The following is a 22,134-nucleotide window of genomic DNA, read 5'->3' on the forward strand; positions in this document are numbered from 1 at the left end:
GAAACCTTGTTAAAATTGGATAAGGTAATAGCTCTACAATATAGTCTAATTCAATGTGTCTCAAACAGCTCTTATGTAAGTGAAATCCCCCTGGAAATTAATTTTAAAGGAATGGAAGTTCAAAGCACTTACCTAATAAATACAATATGGTTCTGGGTGGAGATATTGTTGGAGGCTATCACCACACTGGGCTAGTTAACTCAGGAGGGGAAGGAGGCTGTAAGGCCATAGCCACAGACATCTCTGCCAAGGCTAGTTACTTTCAAAAAGACAGAAACTGCTCTGAGGCTTTTGATTGCAGGCTGCCAAACTGACTATATTCCAAATTCTCAGAACTGAGGGTTGTTTTTCCTAAGAAGGGCCTGTCCAGAAAATGGAGAGTGTTATTTTTATTTTTATTTTTTTGCCGCATCAGTGGTTTCATGGATATAGGTAACTTTCAGTAAAGAAACTCCCTCTATCACTGCAACTGCTCTGCTACTTACTATTATATTTTGATGCAGGACCTGAGATGGTAAATCACTTGCTTCGGATCACAAACAGATATGAGTCAGAAACAAAAATTGAACCCAGTTCCTACTGAATCTGAGCCCTGTATTTTGTTATGCTGCTTTTCTTAATTAGTCATCACTTAGAAAAGAAAATGTCCTATAGATTACAAGGAAGGAAATTTACCTCCATATTTTGGTATCAGCACATCCAGACCTCTTTTTATTGATGTTTAATTTTTTAAAAAATATAGGTATGTTTTGTTAAGACCTGGATCTGTTTCAAAGTACTTAAAAGGCTTTATCCATGAGAAATCAATTGTAAAGGTACTCAAGGTAAGAAAACTCTTTTTTTTTTTTTAATTTGACTTTATTTCATCCACCAAATGCTTTAGGCTTCAACACATAAGCAGACTTTAGTAAGGAAAATAGTTTTCTGGAAATAAAGAGGAGAAAAATTATGGATGTACTAGCTATGTTCACCATAAGAAACTTGAATATCTACTGCTACTGACTCCCTGAGCACATTCCAACCAGAAGCATGATATACCTCTCCCTAAGTCATTCTATACCCTTCTAATTTCTCCCCTGGATTTAGTGTTTTACCAACAGCTAATAAAAAATGAACAGAAATGAAACTAATTGTATATTTTTCTGTGTAGGAAATCCTTAAGTTACTATGTTAAAAGAGTTAAGGTTTATCATACAGACATTAAATGTACACATAATCCAAATGGCTTTAATTATTTTTACTTTAAAAAGTAATGCTTTATAAGAGCTGTTGTAAAGGCAGTTTTCTGCATTTGGATATTCAACAATCATAATCATAACTTTATAGTGTTTTAAGCTTCCCTAAATACCTTTCTTTACAATACCCCTTTTAGATATATGGAACAAGTACCATTATCCCTATTTTGTACATAAGAGAACAGTCTCTGAGAAGTTAAGGGAATGGCCAAGGTCACAAAGCTAATAATGTCTTAGGTAGAATTTGAAAATGCATCTCTTGATTGCAGGAATATCTACTCAAGTGAGTTTATCAATACTGTAGATTGAACAATATCTCTCTGGTCTCATTGGTATTTGTAATTCCTTCCAATGTACAGGCCATAATTCATTAATGCCTTCTTTTTATGTTGTTTTTCACTCATATCCAACTCTTTATTGATAACACAGCCCTTCTTTCTTTTCTTCCCTCCTTCCTTCCTTCTTTCCTTTCTTCCCTTCCTTTCTTTTTCTCTCTCTAGCCACATAGGGTACCATGACTTTACTTACAGGTGCTCTGACCAAAGGAATGCAAATTTTGATGACTGAAATATTTTTTTTTCCTTGAGAATCACACCTGAAACCCAAATCACTCTGCTCTCATTGATTTGCTAACAATAGGTCCCAGGCCAAGCCCCACTTGGTCACTGTTGTACTTTGTTAAAGGACCTTTTTAATATCTTTACTGATATTATCATATGGTATGGGAAGTTTTTCTTTTTTAATAAGTAGGTCAATTGATAAGCATTTATTGAACTACTAGGCACTGTGCTAGCTACTGAAGATACAGGGCAAAAAGAAGGAACAATGTATACAGTACTGGAATTCACTTTACAGTGAATGAGACAAGAAGCATACTCACATACACACACACACAGGCACATAAATGCACAAATAAAAACAAATATAAAGAGAATAATGCAAATATACACAAAGTCATTAAATAGAAGGTACTTTGGAAGGGAAAGCTCTATAAGTTTTGGAGGTAAAGAAAGACCATACGCAGAAGATGGTGTTTAAATGCTATCTTAAAGGAAGAAAGGGATTAGATAAGAGAAAGGTAAGGACAGCCTAGATTTCAGACTTGCTAGACACTCACTACAAAAAACACTGATAAAGGAGACAGCATGTAATATGTAAAGGACAGAGAAAAGTCTGAGTTGGATTAATCACAGAGTGTAGTCAGGGAAATAATATACAATGATCAATGTGACTATTGGTGTTAATGGTGATGTCTATTTTTTTTTTCATTTTCCTTAAAACTCTGGTATAAATTCAATTTGGAAATCATGAATATAGTTTTGATTCTATTTGCTGTAATCTATTTTCCAGAATTTTGTTGATAGTTTTGTATCAATATTCATCTATTTTATTAATTTTCTATATTTTTAATGGAGAAGTATCATTATTTTTATCTCAAAACATTGCTTAAGACCTTAAATGAGATATGAACATCACTAGATGGCAAGGTATCATATTTGTAAAACAGAGATGGAAACAAAAAGTAATTTTAATTGCTACACTTGCAACCCTTCAAAGAGAGTGATTTATCATCATATATCCTTTCTTTATCCAAAATATGACAAACATATTAAAAGCCACTATTCTTCACACTGCAAATTATGATTAAGGGCAATTAAGCATATTCTATAGAAAGTATACTCCTTTAATATAATTAACAATGCATGAACTGTCATTGAGTGCCTATTATGTACCACTGAGTATGATAGGTGCTGGAGAAACAATAAAAGGAAGTAAACAATCCTTACTTGCATTTTATTTGGGGAAACATCAAGCACATGTGTAGAGCACACATATAAAATAAATAAACATGAATATATTCTTAGTAGTTAAAAACTAGTGAGATATCAGGTAAGTGGAAGATAATGGGAAAATAAGGAGGTCATAGCAAACTGATCTCAGTCCTCTCATAAAGTGAGGGGGTGGGGGAAATAAAAAGCATACGAGGTTTTCATAGCAAAAGAAAGTCTGGATAATTTCTATGGTAAGGAAAATAGGAAATTAATTGAATTGGGGGTGTGTGTGACAGAACTGTTATGCTGCACTGAGGGCCCAGGTCAGGTTGTATAACATGAATTCATAATGTATCCAATCAGTAGTTATGAGATTTCCTTTACCTGAATTCAGTAAATCATGCATAGGAATGGCAGATGGTGAGAGGAATTCAAAGCTGAGAATTTAAGCAAGATATAAGCAAGGGGCAAGGCATTTGAGAGTAGAGGATATCATAGATTTGAAATTAATACCTTGGGTTCAGATTGGAGCGTTAGGGATATGAAGTCAGAGAAAGAGCAATGGTCAAGGTAAGTATTGAGAAATACTACGTGTGGAGGAGGTAGAAGTGGATCTTGAGATTAAGGATAATGAAGAACTTGGACATTAGGAAATTTGAGGAAATACAATGTGGATATTAAGCTATCTTAGCAAATGCTGTCTTGTGGATACAAAAATCTCTTAGAATAAGGGCAGGAGTTGGGGAGGAGAGGAAGATAATATGCCAGATGCTGAACTCCTTGAGAAAGGAAGGAGAATGAACTTTGGGGCATTAGTAAACTACAGTTACTATAATTTGGATTTGGTAGAAAAGTTTGATTGATTGGAATATAAAAGAGGAAAAATGGCTAATTTATAAAGGTAAGGAGAGATTCTTGAAGTTATAATAAGAAGCAAACAATATTCTGATACTCCTTTGGGACTAGTGTATTTGTGAATGGCAGAGGAGGTGGCATTGAGAGAAATGACAGTCCATACTGGGAAAGATAGCTGGGGATGTCATCAAACCTTCATAATAATGACATCACATAAGGATCTGCTTTACATTCAATAAAGGATCTTAATTTATTTATAGAATATTTTTTCCTTGTAAACATTTCCCACATGGCTATATTCCTTTGCATTTCTCCACAATGTCCCTAGGAGCCTCATCACCTTGTAAGACAGAATCAGCCTTGGTACCAGTACCTCATGAACAACCTGAGTACCCTGTGCCCTTCTGATTAGAGAGCCGAGCAAATAGTTCCTCCCAAAGCCTTCATTTAAGAAGGGGGCCCAAGCCAGCCATTTCATTTTCCACCTGGTCACAGTATTCCAGACATCTTAATCAATTCTTCTGCTTGGGTACACCTCACCTTCTCTTTCAGTTCTCTTTTTTTTTCTTCCCCCAATAGTTGGGAGCTCCTTGAAGGCAGAGACTGCTTTTTTTTTGTTTGTTTTTTTAGCATTTAAATATCCAGCACATAGCACAGTGCCTGGTACTTATCAGGTACTTAATAAATGTTTATTGACTGACAGATATGTGATCTATGTATTTGACAAAATAGTAGTCTGAGCTGATGAATATCTTTAAATGTTTGCTTATATTTAGAAGGTTATTTCCATGTCCCACCAGATGGTCAAACAAAACGAGGTCTTTCGGATGTTGTCCAAATAAATTCTGTTAAATGAAAAATCTTTAATAACACAAATGTTCTCCAGGCTCTGTCCAGATAGGAGTCAATTTCTGTAATTACTTTCCAGCCAAACTAGAACTACTAGCTCTATTCATGTTTTTAGTTCTCTACTCCCCTTCCTTTGGGCATTCATAGAGGTTATCTATCATGCCTGTCATGCCCTCTCTCTTCACCTCTGCCTATTAGTAATCTTTTTTTTTTTCCTTTAAAGCCCAGCTCAGGTGACCCTTTTATTACAAATTCTTGACTCATTTTCTCTGCTGAACATTGTCTCTTCTTCCTCAGATTCTCAGATGATATCTGTTTGGTCTCTTTCCTTTACATCTTTCACTTCCATTTATGTTATATTTAACTCTGTACATTCTGCTTCCTCCCTGCAGATGATAGACTATTTAAGGGTCAAGACTGTCTTCTTTACTCTTTCTATTTCTACTGCCTCACACACTCTTTCCATTTAGCAGATGCTGAATCAATACTTGTGGAACTGAATTTAATGAGGATACTATGTTAGCATTTATATGTATAGTATGGATGGTGTAATTCAAGATAAGATAGATATTCTGAATATTGGACAAACCGTGTAAAATACAGTTTTAGTTTTGTTCTTATATTTGAGTGTATAATTTTGGTGCTGTATAATTGGGAGTTTGGGAAAGAAAGCTTCCTTTCCTGTGGAACCATATTGACCTCATGGAAACTAGAGCTAAAGAACTGCAAGAAGAAGTTTTGTCACCTGAAAATAAGGGGATTTGACTAAATGATCCATAATTTCCTTTTTATCTCAATAACTTGTAATGAATTATATTGATCTATTATAGGCAGCTAGGTGGCAAAATAGACAAAGGATAGAATCTGAAAGTTAGGAAGGCCTGAGTTCAAATCCAGACTAAAACACATGCTAGTGAGTGACCCAGGACACTTCACTTTACCATTATCTGCATCAGTTTCATCATCTTAAAAGTGGGAATAAACTCCATCACCAGAGTTATTGTGAGGCTCTAATAATATACTATATATAACGCCCTTTCCAAGCCATATGGTCCTATGTAAGTATGCTAAGTATGCTGATACTGATTATTATCATAGTTTAACAACAACAAGTTTTTTTTATTTTTTAAAAACCTCAAAAGTGCAAAGGGTTTAATACAGCTTACTTTATGAAAAATAACTCTTTAGGCCCTGAGAATCTATAAAGAATTTCCTCTTTCCTTTCAACAGCTCTTTGAATTATGACCGCACAGCTAAAGGAGCTTTATTCTCTATACAGTTAGGTATGAGGAAAAGCAGCCAATTCTGAGTGGAGCCAGGAACCAGATTGTTTTCCCCATACTGTCTGTCTCTCCTCTGTTATTACCAAAAAATCTCAGCTATCCTTAGAACATTTTTAGGAAGAAAAAAGAAAAAAGAAAGAGGAAAGGTATTTTGAGGAGTGCAGGGTGTGGGGAGGAAGAGAAAAAGGAGACAGTGATAAGTTAGAATATATTATGCAAAATTACCTATTGTATACCTAGATACCTGAACATAAAGGAAGTAACTGAAATATAGTTCAAGTAACATGGAATTAAATTATAGTCCAGAGTTTGGACTAATTTGGGGGGGGTACCTTCGAATAGTCACTTAAATTCTCTAGTCATAGGTAAGTTGAAGTATTTCCCAGAGGGTGTTTGTAAATTGTAAACCTATGTATTATTGGCCACTGGAACAATATGTGCTTCTTAACTTATATTTAAAAAATATCCATGTAGTATTATTAAAAATACCTACATAGTATAATTAAAAAAAGAACTTTCTGAAAATAAATATGTGTATTTATAAAAGGAATAAGTACATGTTTTACCCTGCTGTGCTCCTCTTCATGTTACACAATAAGAAGCTGTGTACTTTCCTCATTACTAGTGCCTACTCTGTCTCTGCATCTCAGTTTCCTTAGGAAATAAGAGTGCCAGTTTTAGAGCCTGTGTGGACCTACATAGGTAGAGGGAATTTCAATCAAAAGGCATTAACATATCATCTCATGCATAGGAAATATTTAGTAAATATTTGTTGGATGAATGATAGGGTTGAAGTAGATGATTTCTAATTTCTCTTCTAGATCTCTGCTTCTATCAAAACCTAATAATGGCATGTGATAAAGTCAGTATAATCATGATTGAAAGGATCATAGACTTAGAGGAAGAAGGGACCTGGGATATCATCCAGTTCATGACCCCTCATCTTATAATGAAATGTGAGGTACACAAATGAAATGACTTGTCTCGGCTAGGCTAAGGGTATGCTAGTAAATATTCAATAACCTGCTCTCCAAAAAAAGGCACTATTTTTTCATGTCACAATATAAACGTTTTTCACCTCTTTCTTGTCTACATGATCAACAAAACAGTGAATCAAACACTAATTTGGAATATCTTCCATTTTCCAAGATATCAATGCTCGCACTGAAAATTTAATAGTTGGCTCTTAAGCTGGTAAGAGCTGGTGCCAGCAAACCTCTGGATCCAGGGTCACACTATTACTAAGTGGGAGATTCAGGATTTTAATTCAGGTCTTTGCACTCCATATACATTGTTCTTTCCCTGGTACTTCAAAATGGTGCTACCTGAACTCCTCAATTTTAGTGCTCTTATTTTCTTGAAATCTATATTATGTATTTGTGCATACGCTGTATTCTTAAGAAATGGAATGCAAATATCTTAAGGACAGAGGCTATTTTTGTTGTTTTTGTATTTCAATCCCTGAAGCATCATGGTGTAATAGATAGAGAAGAAAAGTCTCACCTCTGACACATACTGATAATATGTCTCTGGGGAAGTCACTAAACCTCTCAGGGTCCCTACTGGCTCTCTAATGTAATAGAGTTTATTATCTCTTCCACATTTCAACTTTCCCTATTGAAGTTTCAAGGATTGGTATAAGAAATTAAATGGGAAATTTTGGGGGAATTTTGAGAAAGATGTAGATGACATGCAAAAGCCAGCAGAAAACACAGAAAATGTTAGAAACTCAGAAATGCATAAAATATATGTATAGTATTATATAATATCAACCCAAATTTTACAATATGGTATTATAGAGGCAGCTAGGTGGTGCAGTAGATAGAGCACTGGCCTTGGAGTCAGGAGGACCTGAGTTCAAATCTAGCCTCAGACACTTGACACTTACTAGCTGTGTGACCCTGGGCAAGTCACTTCACCCCATTGCCTAGCCAAAAAAAAAATACTGTAAATACTTTATGAAAGAAAAAAGGAAAAAAAATCTGTCTTCTTCTCTGGTACGAGGAAAGAGCAAAAAATTTTACGCAGATTTTCCAGATTGTAGGGGCACAGAGTCCTTTACCTATATGATATTGAAGTAATAACTGTAAGTTTCAGAGAATGTTTGTACCTACATTGTTAAAAGGTTTTTCTCTATCAAGACATCCTTATATCATTGAAATAATAGTTCCAGTTGTATCCCTATGGTTATTTCTTTGCCTCAAACATCATATGCACTTAATAAACATTTATTGAATTGGATGAGGTCCCAGTGTAACTATATTGTTACAGAAGATTGTCATATAAATACAAATTAAAGTGCTTCTTCAGACAGCTTTTCTAGTCACCTTCAAATACAACTTGGCATAAGAGACATAAGAGGGCTTCATTTGTGCAAGGTACCCTTACTTTGCTTCTGATTTAATTCAGTTGGAAGCAAAAATAACAATAAATTACTGCTCTTAGAAGAAGAAAACACTCAAAGCATAAGCATGCTACAAGGGGAAAATCTTTAAAGGTTTTAAATAAATCCTATAGAGCTTGATGCTCATTTATCCATCAAAGAGAATAAATAAAACATTAAAAGTCACAATAATTGAAGTTCTTTCCCTGTCTGCAACAAGAGAATAACTTCTCTATATGTCTTTCCTAAAGGACAAGGAAATCAGAACACAGGCAGTATTAGTGAGATGAGTACCCTAAATTAAGTGTTCATTAAATTAAAAACAATAATGATAATAACCAAAGGATGTTAGGAGCTTTAGGGAAAGAACATTGAAAGAAGGGTATGTTCAAGCATTAAAAAATGTTATGGCTACATTGATATAAGAAGAATTGCATCTAGAATGTCAAATAAACAAGGATTACTTTTAGAAATCAGTTCCACATTTTTACAAAAGGACCTGATCTCAACTCTAATCAAAAAGTCTTTTATAAACTGTTGTTTCTTTAAAATAAGAAGACATAAAGAATAAAAATTTATAACTTCTGCTATTGAAAACTTGCAACTAGTGTTATCATCCAATCATTTACTTAAATGCTATTAATGGCATTTATGCATATTGGCATACATGGCATATTAGCATAAATGCCATCATATTCAAAAGAGAATAGATTAACCCCTAACTTATTTACATTTATTTAAAAGATCTACTGATATGGTACTTTGGGTCAATTTACTGTTTGTCAAATGCCTTCCTTAATATCCTAAATGGATAATGGGTAGCATGGTATAATTTAGTAATTCTCTAACATTTTCTCTCACTTTAATAAACAATAGTGGAAGATCATAGGCCATACTCAATGGATTCTAGACCAGCCAACATTTCAGTCCTGAGACCAATATGACTGACTTCTGAATAGTCTTGGACTCAATTGAAAGAACATGTTTTTGGTGTTGTTTTTATTTTTTTTTCAGACCACCACATAGGTTTGTTGCATGACCTTATCTGCTATGTCTACAACATAGATGTTTCTTATATGTACTGGTCTGTCATTAAACTACTTTTCTTTAGGGATAACTAATATTCTACAGAACACTTCACAAGAGAATGGCATCAGAAGGTAAAACTGAATCTGAAGTCTTGGCTCCATCATTCCCTAACTTTATGGCTAGAGGTAAATTGTTAAACATTTCTGAGTCTTAGTTTTCTTATATGCCTAGGTCCTGATTAGTGCAAAAGATGAATCACTGAAGTGGTCACATTTTGTGAATTGACACTGTATACTTCCATTAGGCTGTATCCAATTATTATATTTTATATAACTATAACTTGGAATATTGTGAATTTGAACTTATGTGAACACTTCAGGGAATTCATCATTCATATAAACAGTAAACTACCTATATGCAAAATAAAGATAACAGTTCTAGACTTCCTAACATATATTTTGTTTTGCTATAGGGCTTTTAAATCACAAAGTACTTTGTAAATTATTCTTATTATAGCTATTATTATTTCATAGATACTATTAAATTATTATTACATTTATATAAAATTAAATAGTATTTATGTTGCCTACATCATCACAGTGTTAGGATCAAGGAAAAATGTAGAGTTCTTTATTAATAAGATTTATTACAATAATTACCATAATCATTAATAAAAAAAGTTTCAAAACATTACCTATGATACCTCTAACATTCTTTAAATGACAACAAAGGAAGTCAAATGAAGGATTAATAACTTACAAAAACTTTAGAGATAAAGAGATATTGGAGACCATCTAGTTGAAACCCCTCATTTAACAGATGAGAAAATTGAGACCCAAATAGGTTAATTGATTTGTTCAGAGTTATATAAGTTGAGTTAGAGATCCGGAAATGAAATCTGGGTTTCTTGTCTCAAAAATTGTTTGTAAGTGAATGAATATCTACAATGGTGAGTAAGAAGACTAAAATTTAGAGCCAGAGAAGTCAGTCATTCACACAATGAACATTAATTGTATATTATATGCTATGTACTGGGCTAAGTGTTTGGAATACAGAGAAAAGCAAGTGACTGTCCCTGCTCTCAAGGAGGTCACAGTCTAGTGGAGGAGACCACATGCAATGAACTATGTACAAACAAGATATAAACAAGACAAATTGGAGACAATCAACAAGAGAAAGGTGCATTAGGGATATAGGAAAAGACTTCTTGGCAGAAGAGTCACAGGATTTTACAATCCTGGCTCAATCACCTGTGCAACTACACAATCACTTTAGGACTCAGTTTCCTCATGTGTAAAATGAGGGAGTTGAAAAAGGTGACCTTAAAGTTCCCTTCAAACACTGAATTTAAGATCCAAACATGAAACTTCTTTTTATTTTTTTTTAGGCAAACAATAATGCTCATATTGCCAACTACAGTAAAAAAGAATCACAATCCATCACTGATTGTATTCTATTATTCTAATAGTGACCTTGGGTTCATTAGTGTCTTAACATTTATAAAGCACTTTCTTTACAATTACCCCATGAATTATGTAGGTAGTGTAACTATGCCCCAGTGGAAAACTGAGTACTTTGGTGTACTTGCCAGAAGTATATGTGTGTATATAAATAAATAAGGACAACAAATGCTTATTGACTTGACTGTATACATAAATCAGAGACAATCTGTATTTTAATGAAATATTCAAATAGGTCATCAATAGTTATTAAGGAGATAATCATTTTGTCCCTAAACTCTGGGCTTAGCTAAAAATGGTTATCTAAAGCAAACAAATAAACAAACAAAACCCACTTCATTTTCATGATATATTTTAAGTCATATTCACTTATTCTTTTACTCCTAAAATATAATTTATTTCAACCTATTAATAGAATTCCAAATTCTGTGTTTGAATGTATAGTTAGCATCTATAGTACTTTGAGCTTTATGAAACACTTAAACATCTCATTTTATCCTCACATCAACATTGGGAAGTGGAAACTATTTTTATCCCCATTTTACAGATGAGGAAACTGGAGTAGAGGTTAAGACTTATCCAAGGTCACACAGTTAATAAATGTCTAAGGCTGTATTTGAACTCAGGTCCTACACCAGGTCTAGTACTCTATCCACTGCTCTACCTAACTGTTCCATGTCTACTTTTTTTAATCTGGTGTTTGACATAATGTTTGATATATAACAAGTACTTATTATTTGTTAAATTGAGTGTGTTGATTTTACAGAAAAAGCCATCAAAGTCAAAGAAGTGATTTGTCTATGTCATAATGCTAATTAGCACCAAAATCAGAATTTGACTTAATATATTGACAACTTACTGAAAATTTTGAGTCAATTTTTAATTGAAAAGATAGGGCATTGTATGATGGTTGACAGATTTATTCACTTGTTTCCTCTGCTAGTTAAAATAACAAGCACAAAATAAAACACTAAGTAGAGATGGGAGTATACACTCCAAGGTTTCAAGGAAGGATGTGTATCATTGATTGTTGCATTCATTTTGTTTGTATTTCACCCTTTGCAATCTGGCTTCCAACTACATCACTCAATTGAAAAAGCTTTCTTGGTCCTCATCCTTCATGAACTCTGCTGCATTTGACACCCTTCACCCTCTCTTCCTTTTCATTCTACTTTAATGGTTCATTACCCATAGTATTCCCACTGACTGTGAATGTTCACCAAGGTTTGTTCCAGAATGTTCTTCTCTCTAATTTCTCACTTATCTCATCAACTCCCATGATTGAATTATTTTCTCTATGAAGATGATTCACAGAGTTTTCTTTCCAATCCTAATCTCTTTCTTGGGTTGATTCAGTCTTGCACCACCAAGTTTGTATTGGACATTTCATACTGGATATTCCAAAGAAACCTTAAATGCAACATGTCTGAAGTACAACTCATTATCTTTCACCACAAATCCACCCCTCACCAAAACTTCTCTATTCCTACTGAATATGTCATCTTTCTTCTAGTCTCTCAGGTTTAAGACCTTAGTATTAATCTGTTAATTTCAAATCCTCCTTCTCCCTCACCTCACATCTAATATTTTGCCAAATCTTGTCATTTCTACCTTCATCACTATCTCTCACTTTTGACCTCTTCTCTCCAATCATAGTTAACACTTAAATTCATATCCGCATTACATCTCAACAACATTATTACAAAGACCTCTTGATTGGTTTCTGTGCCTCATCTATCTCACCATTATACTGTAATCTATCTCCCACATCGCTGGCAAAGTGATTTTCCAAATGCACACATCTGACCATGTCTCTCTTCTATTCAGTAAAATCCAGTAGCACTCTAATGCCTCTAAGATGAAATAGGAATTATTTTGTTTCAGTTTAAATTACTTCACTCCCTGGTCCACATCTCTGCAGGCTCACTGAATGTTAACCTCACTTAGATTCACACTCTGAAGTCCAGTACAACTGGCCTTTTCATTCTTTCTCTAACATGATACTCTAACTCCTGTCTCTTTGAATTTGCACTGATCATTCACTCATCCCTGGAATGTCCTTTAATAATTTTATCTCATAAAATCCTAGACTTCCTCTAAGGTATAAGTCAAGTACAACCTTATACATGATTTTTTCTGATCTCTGAACTACTTGTATGCCTCTCTTTTATTTAATTATTTTTATTATCTTTATGCACAAGTATGCACATATGCATATATATGAATAATATGTTTGTGTATGTACATATGTATATATATGAACATAGACAGAAAGATAAATGAAATATCAATTGATTGTGCTTAAAATATGAAGTACTTGACTTTTAGCAATATAGTTAAATATGTGGATTATGTGGTTTCTGACTTTAAAATATGCTAAAGTAAAAATATAGCAACAAAAAAGGAGTGAAAGGAATGATGTCATCATAGCAAAATATAAAAGAAAAAATAGGTTAGATTAATTTAAAGGATCTCCTGATTCTCAGGAGATTGTTAACAATTCAAATACAATGTTAAAGTTGGTACCTACTCTAAAAGATATCAAAATCTCTTAAATAACAATATAAAAATATGAACATAATCAGATGTCTACATGGCAAGACATGTTAATTAATTGGTATACTCTCTGAAAAAGGACAATACCTGCGATGGAAAAAATACAAAGATGGAAGAAACAAAGTCAAGTAAACAAAAGGCTTGTGCTGAGAATGTATTTTTTTTAATTAAGAAATGTAATGGAAAAAGACTTTTGTGAAGGGATGAAAAATGAAGAAAGCATATGTTCCCTTAAAAATTCTCAATGAATAAAATAATTTAAATGAAGAAAATAACTAACAGAAAAAAAGCTAGGGCCAACATAATGGCTTCTATTTGTTTTAATTTATTAAAGTAAAAAAAATTAAATAAATGAACAATCCATACACTAAAAACATGAAAATTGATGTGTTTTATAATTGCATTTCTTTTTTAAGGCAGTTTTGCTTAATTACCAATATTGGGGAATGGAGTTTGAAGGACCATTGGGTGCTTATTGCACTTTTCCTACTGCCTATACAAAAAAATATATAAATAAGTTTAGAAACAAAGTGAAAGTAAAGTGTTGATCTGACGGAATTTATTGTTCTTATTTATTCATTCACATGCAGTATTTATTATATATAGTAGAAGAACCATGTATATATTACTTACCATTAAGAAAATTTATACCCACATGTACAAAAATATTTATAGCAGCAGCTCTTAATTGCAGTGGCAAAGAATTGGAAATTGAGGGGATGCCCATCAATTTGGAAATGGCTGACCAAGTTGTGGTATATGAACGTAATGGAATACTATTATGCTATAAGAAATGATGAGCAGGTGGGCTTCAGAAAAACCTGGAAAGACTCATATGAATTGATGTTGAGTGAAATGAGCAGAACTAGAAGAACATTGTATATGGTAATAACCACACTGGGTGATAACTGACTTTGATAGAGGTGGCTCCTTTCAGCAATGCGAGGATCTAAGACAACTCCAAAAGACTTATGATAGAAAATGCTATCCACATCCAGAGAAAGAGCTATGGAGTTGAATGTAAATGGAAGCATGCCATTTACTGTCCTTTGATTTTGTTGTTTTGTTTTATTGCTTCATTCTCATGGTTCTTCCCATTAGTTCTAATTGTTCTTTACATCATGACTAATGGGAAAATATGCTTACTATTAACCTATATCAAATTGCATGTTGACTTGGGGGGAAAATGGGGAAGAAAATTTAAAACTCAAAATCTTATGAAAGTGAATGTTAAAAACTTAAAATAAATAAATTATTTTTTTAAAATAAAAAATAGATTTTGAGGAAAGGGAAATAGGAAAAGATAACATTCTTTAAAATTAAAAAAAATCCATTCACATATTATACTGCCAAACTATAGCTTAAGACTTGATAGTTGATCATTTTTGTTGTGTTTTTGGTGCCTGGTATTAGATTCCAATTGAGTTACATGAAAGGAATTAATTATGTTCTAGTCAAATTCTGAAAGAATCTTTCAGAAAGCATAATGAAAATATTTTGACTTTAGTTTTTTAAAGTGTGATTTTCCCATAAAATCCCATAAAAATCTAATGAGAATTCATGATTCTGAATAGTACAGACTTGTTCCTTTAATTATTAAGAAAATGATTTCTCTAAAATTGCAGTCAAATATGATAACCCCTTTCTTCTTAAATATTTCTCATTTTATTAAGTAATTAATTTTGAGGGCACAGCATGTATCTTCACTTTTTTTTGTATTCTTTGAATAGAATAGTCTCTTGTTTTCTTCCTGTTTTCACTTCCTGGTAATGCAGATAAAGGCAAATTAAATATATAAAATGAGTTTACTGATAACTTGAAATGTGGTGAGGCTTTTTCTTCCAAAAGCAGTTGTAAGAATTAGAAGAAGTCTTTGTCATGCTACTTAAGTCCATTTTGGGAAAAGAATTAATAATCTGAATTGGCTAAGAGCATGAAAAGTGAAATGGGATGTTTCAAGAAGTAAATGCATTGATCTGGCAAGAAATGGCAGTGACAGAGGAAATTCAAGTTAAATATAAATCAGAATAAATTTGCAAAATTAAAAATGTGAAGAATTTTATATTATTTGGTCTACATAAATAAAAGTAACTTAGTAAATACATTTTCCTAACTCTCTAAAGCATATGAGACACAAAAGGACCTAGGATAGAAAGCTGGTCAGGAAGATCTGGACTGAAATTTTGCATTTCACACGTACTCCCTTTAGGTACTGGGCAAGACACAGACTTTCAGCCCTCTAGGAAACTAAGAATATAATTTGCAGAAAATGTACTGGCCTGTATTAATGGAGGGAATTTCCTCCCTTGAGTGTTCTGCATATCAGTGAAATCACAAGTTGATCTCCCATCTCTATTTTTATCCCTATCTCTATCACTACTCTTTATCCCTTTTCTTTTAATACTTAATGACCCCTTGATTCAAATGTGCATAATCTATCCACCTTATTTTAGCCTAATACCTAGAATAGGTATTAGTTAACTAGGTGGGAACACTTTTAAATTAATCACCAAACCTGAGATTAAATGGGAAAAGTCTTTGAATGTCATTTGAAGAAGTGAAATAATGCTAGACAAGATGTCTGTTCCAATTCTTTATGAGACTTTGTATATAAAAGAATTGAATGAGCTGGAATGAGAATTTTTTTTTCTTGGTTTTGTTTTTCTTTTGAGAAATTAGAGCATATAGTTTCCTAGAACATATTTAGGAAGGAAGTAGCAGGTGAGAATAGGGGCAGGAAAGGCCTCAGAATTAAACTAGGCTTTAATCTCAGTCAGATAACTTCCCTTCCTGGTTTCACCAGAGATGAACTTTCTAGCTCCAAAGGGTGCAGATAATGTTGGACTTCACATTTTTTCATAGGTTTCATAAACACTCCTTGGATAAATTGAAAGCACTGTCTGAACATTAAGGGCTAATGACAGACCAGACTTGTGGCTTGAAAAGGAGCGCAGAAAAGAGACCCTCTCATGTCTAAGGGTAACTTTTTATGCATCCCATTGTTGAAGTCAGATTTTGGAGAGTGCTTTGGATGTGAAAGAATTTACTTAAACCTTCTTTGTAGCCATTAATGATGACTTCAGGGTGGACCCCAAAATATTGGAGAGCTACCTGAAATGATGAGGAAGAGACTGCAGGTCTTAAGGTACTGAAAGAATTCACTCTTGGGCAGCTAGGTGGCACAGTGAATAGAGCTATGGCCTTAGAGTCAGGAGGACCTGAGTTCAAATGCAGCCTCTGACACTTAACACTTACTAGCTGTGTGACCCAGGGCAAGTCACTTAACCCCAATAGCCTCACCAAAAAGCAAAAAAAAAAAAAAAAAAAGAAAAAAAGAAAAGAAAAGAAAAGAATTCACTCAGACAGTCACCAAGTCAAAGAAAGACATTTACTGGGGTGATGCACCCAAATGGGCCTGCTCCCTGTGAGGCAGAGCCCCATTGGCCTCTATTCCAAATAGGAGGCAGAACATAGGCTGCCTGACCTGTTCCATTAAGGGAGCATAGTGGCCTCTGCTTCCCATAGGAGGCAAAGGTGGTTAGCCAGGTAAAAGACATGGTTCAAACACAATTTCATGGAATAGGGAGAAGGGGACAAGAGAATGGAAGGAGCAAAAATATCTCCAAAACACCTAGGGTATCAAGTAGTCCAGAGGTGATAAGCAAAGAGAACAGGAAAGGGGAGGGGAAGAGTTGTTCTAGATTGAGGGTGCTTTGTGAAAGCACACAGATAACTCCACAGCGAGGGCTTTAATGCACAGTCTTCCTTTATTACTTTTTCTGGATGGTCACATCCTGCATCATATCTCCTATCTCATGTCTTACTTGCTCCATCTGCCTCAAGCACTTTTTTCTACTTTATTACCATGAATGGGATGAAAAGAATTTCTGTCTACCAGAAGCTGTTACCCCTTTGCCACAAATGATCTCCAAGCTTTATCTCATTTTCTCATGGTTTTTGTATATACTTGCGGGAAAGTGTTTCTTGGACTTTGAGGAATATATTTTATACTAACTCTTATTAAACAACTGTAAGAAATATCCCTTTGTAAACAATGAGGCAATCATGTCAGTAGGTACTTGAGTATTAGATGACCTCTCAGGAGTACCTCTAGTACTTCTTAGAGGAAGATGTAGAAAATTTAGCTTTGGGAACCTAATTTGTCTGGAGGAGTGGGACTTTGGATGAGGATCCCCAGGTGGTCTTCTATACTTATATAATGCACATAATGTTAGGTAACATGTTTTATCTAAGAAAATGTGTTCAAGAAGATGGCAGAGTAAAATCAGGGATTCACTTGAGCTCTCCCCCAAACCCCTCCAAATACTTGTAAAAATGACTCTAAACAAATTCTAGAGGAGCAGAACCCACTAAAAGATACTAAAGAAGGTCTGTGGGAAAGGTCTCTTGGACTTGAGTGAGAGAGAGATAAGCATGGTGCAGCCTGGCCCTAGCACAAGCCCAGGGTAGTAGCCACAGCAGCAATTGCTTTTGGAGCTTTCAGCCCACATATGGTGAGGATATCTAGTAGCTGATCAGACGGTGATTGGTGGGATCTCTTTGCTGGTGCTGAGACAGGATTCTCTTGCTTGACCCATACATGGATCTGGGTGGCAGTCCTGGAGTGAGAAGGAGCTCTGCCATAGGAGAGCTCATGGCAGTAGTGCAAAGGGAACTTCCTTACAGTTTGTGGGAAAAAAAAGAGTGCTTGTGGTCACTCACAGACCAAAGCACAGGCCAGGAGAGGAATGAGAGGAATTAACACCTTTCCTTAAATCATTCTACCTTGGAAGAACTGTAAACTTATAGGTTCCTAGAAGTATTTCTGAAAACAGCTGCACAAAACTCTTGAAGCTTGGAACAGTACACTCTCTACACTGGAAGCAGAACCTACCTTAACAAAGAGTTAAAAGTCAAAGAACTGGCTGGGAAGATAAGTAAAAAGAGCAAAAAAGCTCAGACTACAGAATCTTACTTTGGTGACAAGGAAGATCAAGGCATGCAATCAGAAGAAGACAACAAAGCCAAAGCTACTACATCTGAAGCCCCCAAGAAAAATACTATTTCATCTTAGGCCATGGAAGAGCTCAAAAAGGATTTTGAAAATCAAATAAGAGAAGAAGAAGAAGAAAAATTGGGAAGAGAAATGAGAGTGAAGAAAGAAAATAATGAAAAACAAGTCAACAGCTTGCTAAAGGAGAAGCAAAAAAATACTGAAGAAAATAACACCTTAAAAAATAGACTAGATGTAATGGCAAAAGAGGTCCAAAAAGCCAATGAGGAGAAGAATTCCTTAAAAAGCAGAATTGGCCAAATGGAAAAGGAAGTTCAAAAGTTCACTGAGGGGAAATAATTCCTTAAAAATTAAAATGGAGCAAATGGAAGCTAATGACTCTATGAGAAATCAAGAAATTACAAAACAAAACCAAAAGAATAAAGAAAAAATAGAAGACAAAGTAAAATATCTCATTGGAAAATCAACTGACCTGGAAAATAGATTCAAAGAGATAACTTCAAAATTATTGGACTACCTGAAAACCATGATCAAAAAAAGTGCCTAGACCTCATCTTTCAAGAAACTATCAAAGAAAACTGCCATGATATTCTACAACTAGAGGTAAAATAGAGATTTAAGGAATCCACCAATTACCTCCTGAAAGAGATGCCAAAAGGAAAACTCCCAGGAATAATAGAGCTAAATTCCAGAGTTCTCAGGTTAAGGAGAAAATATTGTAAGCAGCAAGAAAGAAACAATTCAAGTATATGTGGAAACACAATAGCACAAGATTTAGAAACTACAGTAAGGGATCAGAGGGCTTGGAATATGATATTCTGGAGTTCAAAGGAGCTAGGATTAAAACCAAAATTCACTTACTCAGCAAAACTGAGTGTAATCAATGAGGGGGAAAATTTGATATTTAATGATGTAGAGGAATTTAATACATTCTTGAGAAGCCAGAGCTAAAAAGAAAATTTGACTTTCAAATAAAAGACTCAGGGGCAGCTAAGGTGGCACAGAGGATAGAGTACCAGCCCTGAAGTCAGGAGGACCTGAGTTCAAATCCAGCCTAAGACCAAACACTTGACACTTATTAGCTGTGTGACCCTGGGGAAGTCACTTAACCCCAATTGCCTGAAAAAACAAAGAAGAAGACTCAAGAGAAATGTGAAAAGGTAAACAGGAAAGATAAATCATACAGGACTTACTAAGTTGGACTGTTTACATTCCTACGTGGAAAGATGATATTTGAAACTCATGAGCCCTTTCTCAGTACTATGGTAGTTGAAGGGAATATATATATATATATATATATATAGACAGAGTACACAGAGTTGAATATGAAGGGATGATATTTACAAAAAAGAAAATTAAGGGGTGAGAGAGGAATGTATTGGGAGAAGGAGAAATGGAGAGTTACAATGGGGTAAATTATCTCACAAAACAGGCAAGAAAAAGCTTTTACAATGGAAGGGAAGTGGCAGGAGGTGAGAATGAATAAGTGAACTTTGTTCTCATTGGATTTGCCTTAAAGAGGGAATAACATACAGACCCAATTAAGTATGGAAATCTATTTTACCCTAAAGGAAAATAGGGGGCAAGGGGGATAAAAGGGGGAGGGAAAATAAAAGGGAGGGTGTATGGGGGAGGGGTTAATCAGATGCAAATGCTTTTGAGGAGGGACAGGGTCAAAGGAGAGTATAGAATAAGTGGGGGCTGGTATAGAAAGGAGGGAAATATAGTCTCTCATAACATGACTGCTGAGGAAGTGTTTTGCATGACCAAACATGTATAGCCTATGTTGAATTTCTTGCCTTGTCAGTGAGGGTGGGTGGGGAAGGAGAAGGAGAGAGAATTTGGAACTCAAAGTTTTAGAAACAATGTTAGAAATTGTTTTTACATGCAGCTGGAAAATAAGATACATAGGCAAAGGGGTATGGAAACCCATCTTACCCTACAGGAAAATAGAAGGGGAAGGGGATAAGAGAAGGGTGGTGTAATAGAAGGGAGAACAGATTGGGTGTAGGGGGAATCAAAATGCAGGCTGTCATTGGGTGGGGGGGATGGACAGGATGGGGAGAAATTTTGGAACTCAAAATCTTGTGGAAGTGAATGCTGAAAACTCAAAGTAAATAAATAAAAAGAGAAAAAAATAAAATGTGTTCACTTGGATTTAAAGAATCTTTGCTAACAATTTTTACATGGTACTAACTTTTATTTTCACTCATTCTTAGGAATTTTGTGAAGAAAAATAACATATTGTAAAGTTTCTTGATCTTTTAGGAGAAAAAAGTGTTAGGTTAATTTAAAATACATACAACCAAATAATTTCCTTAAAATTACCAGTGGAGAAAAGTCTGTGCAAAGTACTGAGATTGGAGATGAAATATTGTGTGAAGAAAACCAAGCAGGCTTCAGGAGGTTTTGTGAAAGGGAGTAATATACTAAGTCTGAAAAGGTGGGTTGGATCCATATCTTAATGACTTTAAAATGTCAAGGAAGGAATTTGCATTGGCTCTTACTCCTTATGAGTAAGAATATCAAAATACAAAGAATATCTCTTCTCAACCCATCTAGGATTGAACATCTAGGAATCAGCATTGGATCCTAGAGGAATCATGACAGCGGATAGAAAATCTGCCTCAAAGCTAGAAAACCTAGGGTTTAAGTTTCATTGCTGAACCAGATTGGTCATGTGACCCTAGGCAGGTCACCTAAGCTTTAATATTTGAGGTAAGTTTCTAAGTTGCAGAGAAAGGACTGACTAGTATTGGGAAATGAAAATCTTTTATTATCTGTACCAATGAAATCACAAACATAGTCCTAGACCTGTCCGTACTGTAACAGGGAGTCATTAAAATCTATTGAGAAGAAATGTGATATGGTCAGAACTTTGCTTTAGGAAAATCATTTTGTTAGCTGTGTGGAATATGGACTGTAGAGGAAAGAGACTTGAATCAAGGTGACCATATAGGAGGGTATTATTATATTACAGGAAAGAATTGATGTTGGCCCAAACCAATGTGGTAACTGCAATAGTGTAGAGAAGAAGGAAGACATTAGGAAGATATAATTGACAAAATGTGGAAAGGAATAGATAGATGTTATGAGGGAGAGTGAAGAGTTGACAGTGACTATTGGACCCACAGACACCTTTCCAGTGCTTTTGTATGTGTTGTAGTTTGTATCTGCTGCCTGGAAAATTACTAAACATATCTATTCTGATTTTCTTAATATGTTGCATCTGTGTCCCTCATACTAATTAGCTTGTACAGACTGAATTACCAAAAAATATCTATGTTTGGATTTAGTCATGACCCAAAATCTTGGTACCTTTTAATTATATTTTAATTACTCTTATACTGATGTTTGAACTTTCTGATGTGTCTTTGCTGCTGCTCCTCCTCCCCCTCCTCCTTCATCTTCTTCCTCTTCTAATTCTTCTTTGAATTTTTCTAACTCTTCTCTCTTTCTCTCTCTCTAGCTATATAAGTTTGTTTGTTGATTTATTTCAAAACTAATATGATACTGTTGTCTCTCCCCACAACCACCAAAATTTGACTAGCTGCCCTGTAGCATTCTTTTTTTTTGGGGGGGGGGGTGAGGCAATGGGAGTTAAGTGACTTGCCCAGGGTCACTCAGCTAGTATGTGTTATGTATCTGGGGCCACATCTGAATTCAGGTTCTCCTGAATCCAGGGCCAGTGCTCTATC

The sequence above is a fragment of the Phascolarctos cinereus genome, unplaced genomic scaffold, assembly GCF_003287225.1.
Source record: "Phascolarctos cinereus isolate Bilbo 61053 unplaced genomic scaffold, phaCin_HiC Scaffold_4;HRSCAF=312, whole genome shotgun sequence".
Taxonomy (NCBI): domain Eukaryota; kingdom Metazoa; phylum Chordata; class Mammalia; order Diprotodontia; family Phascolarctidae; genus Phascolarctos; species Phascolarctos cinereus.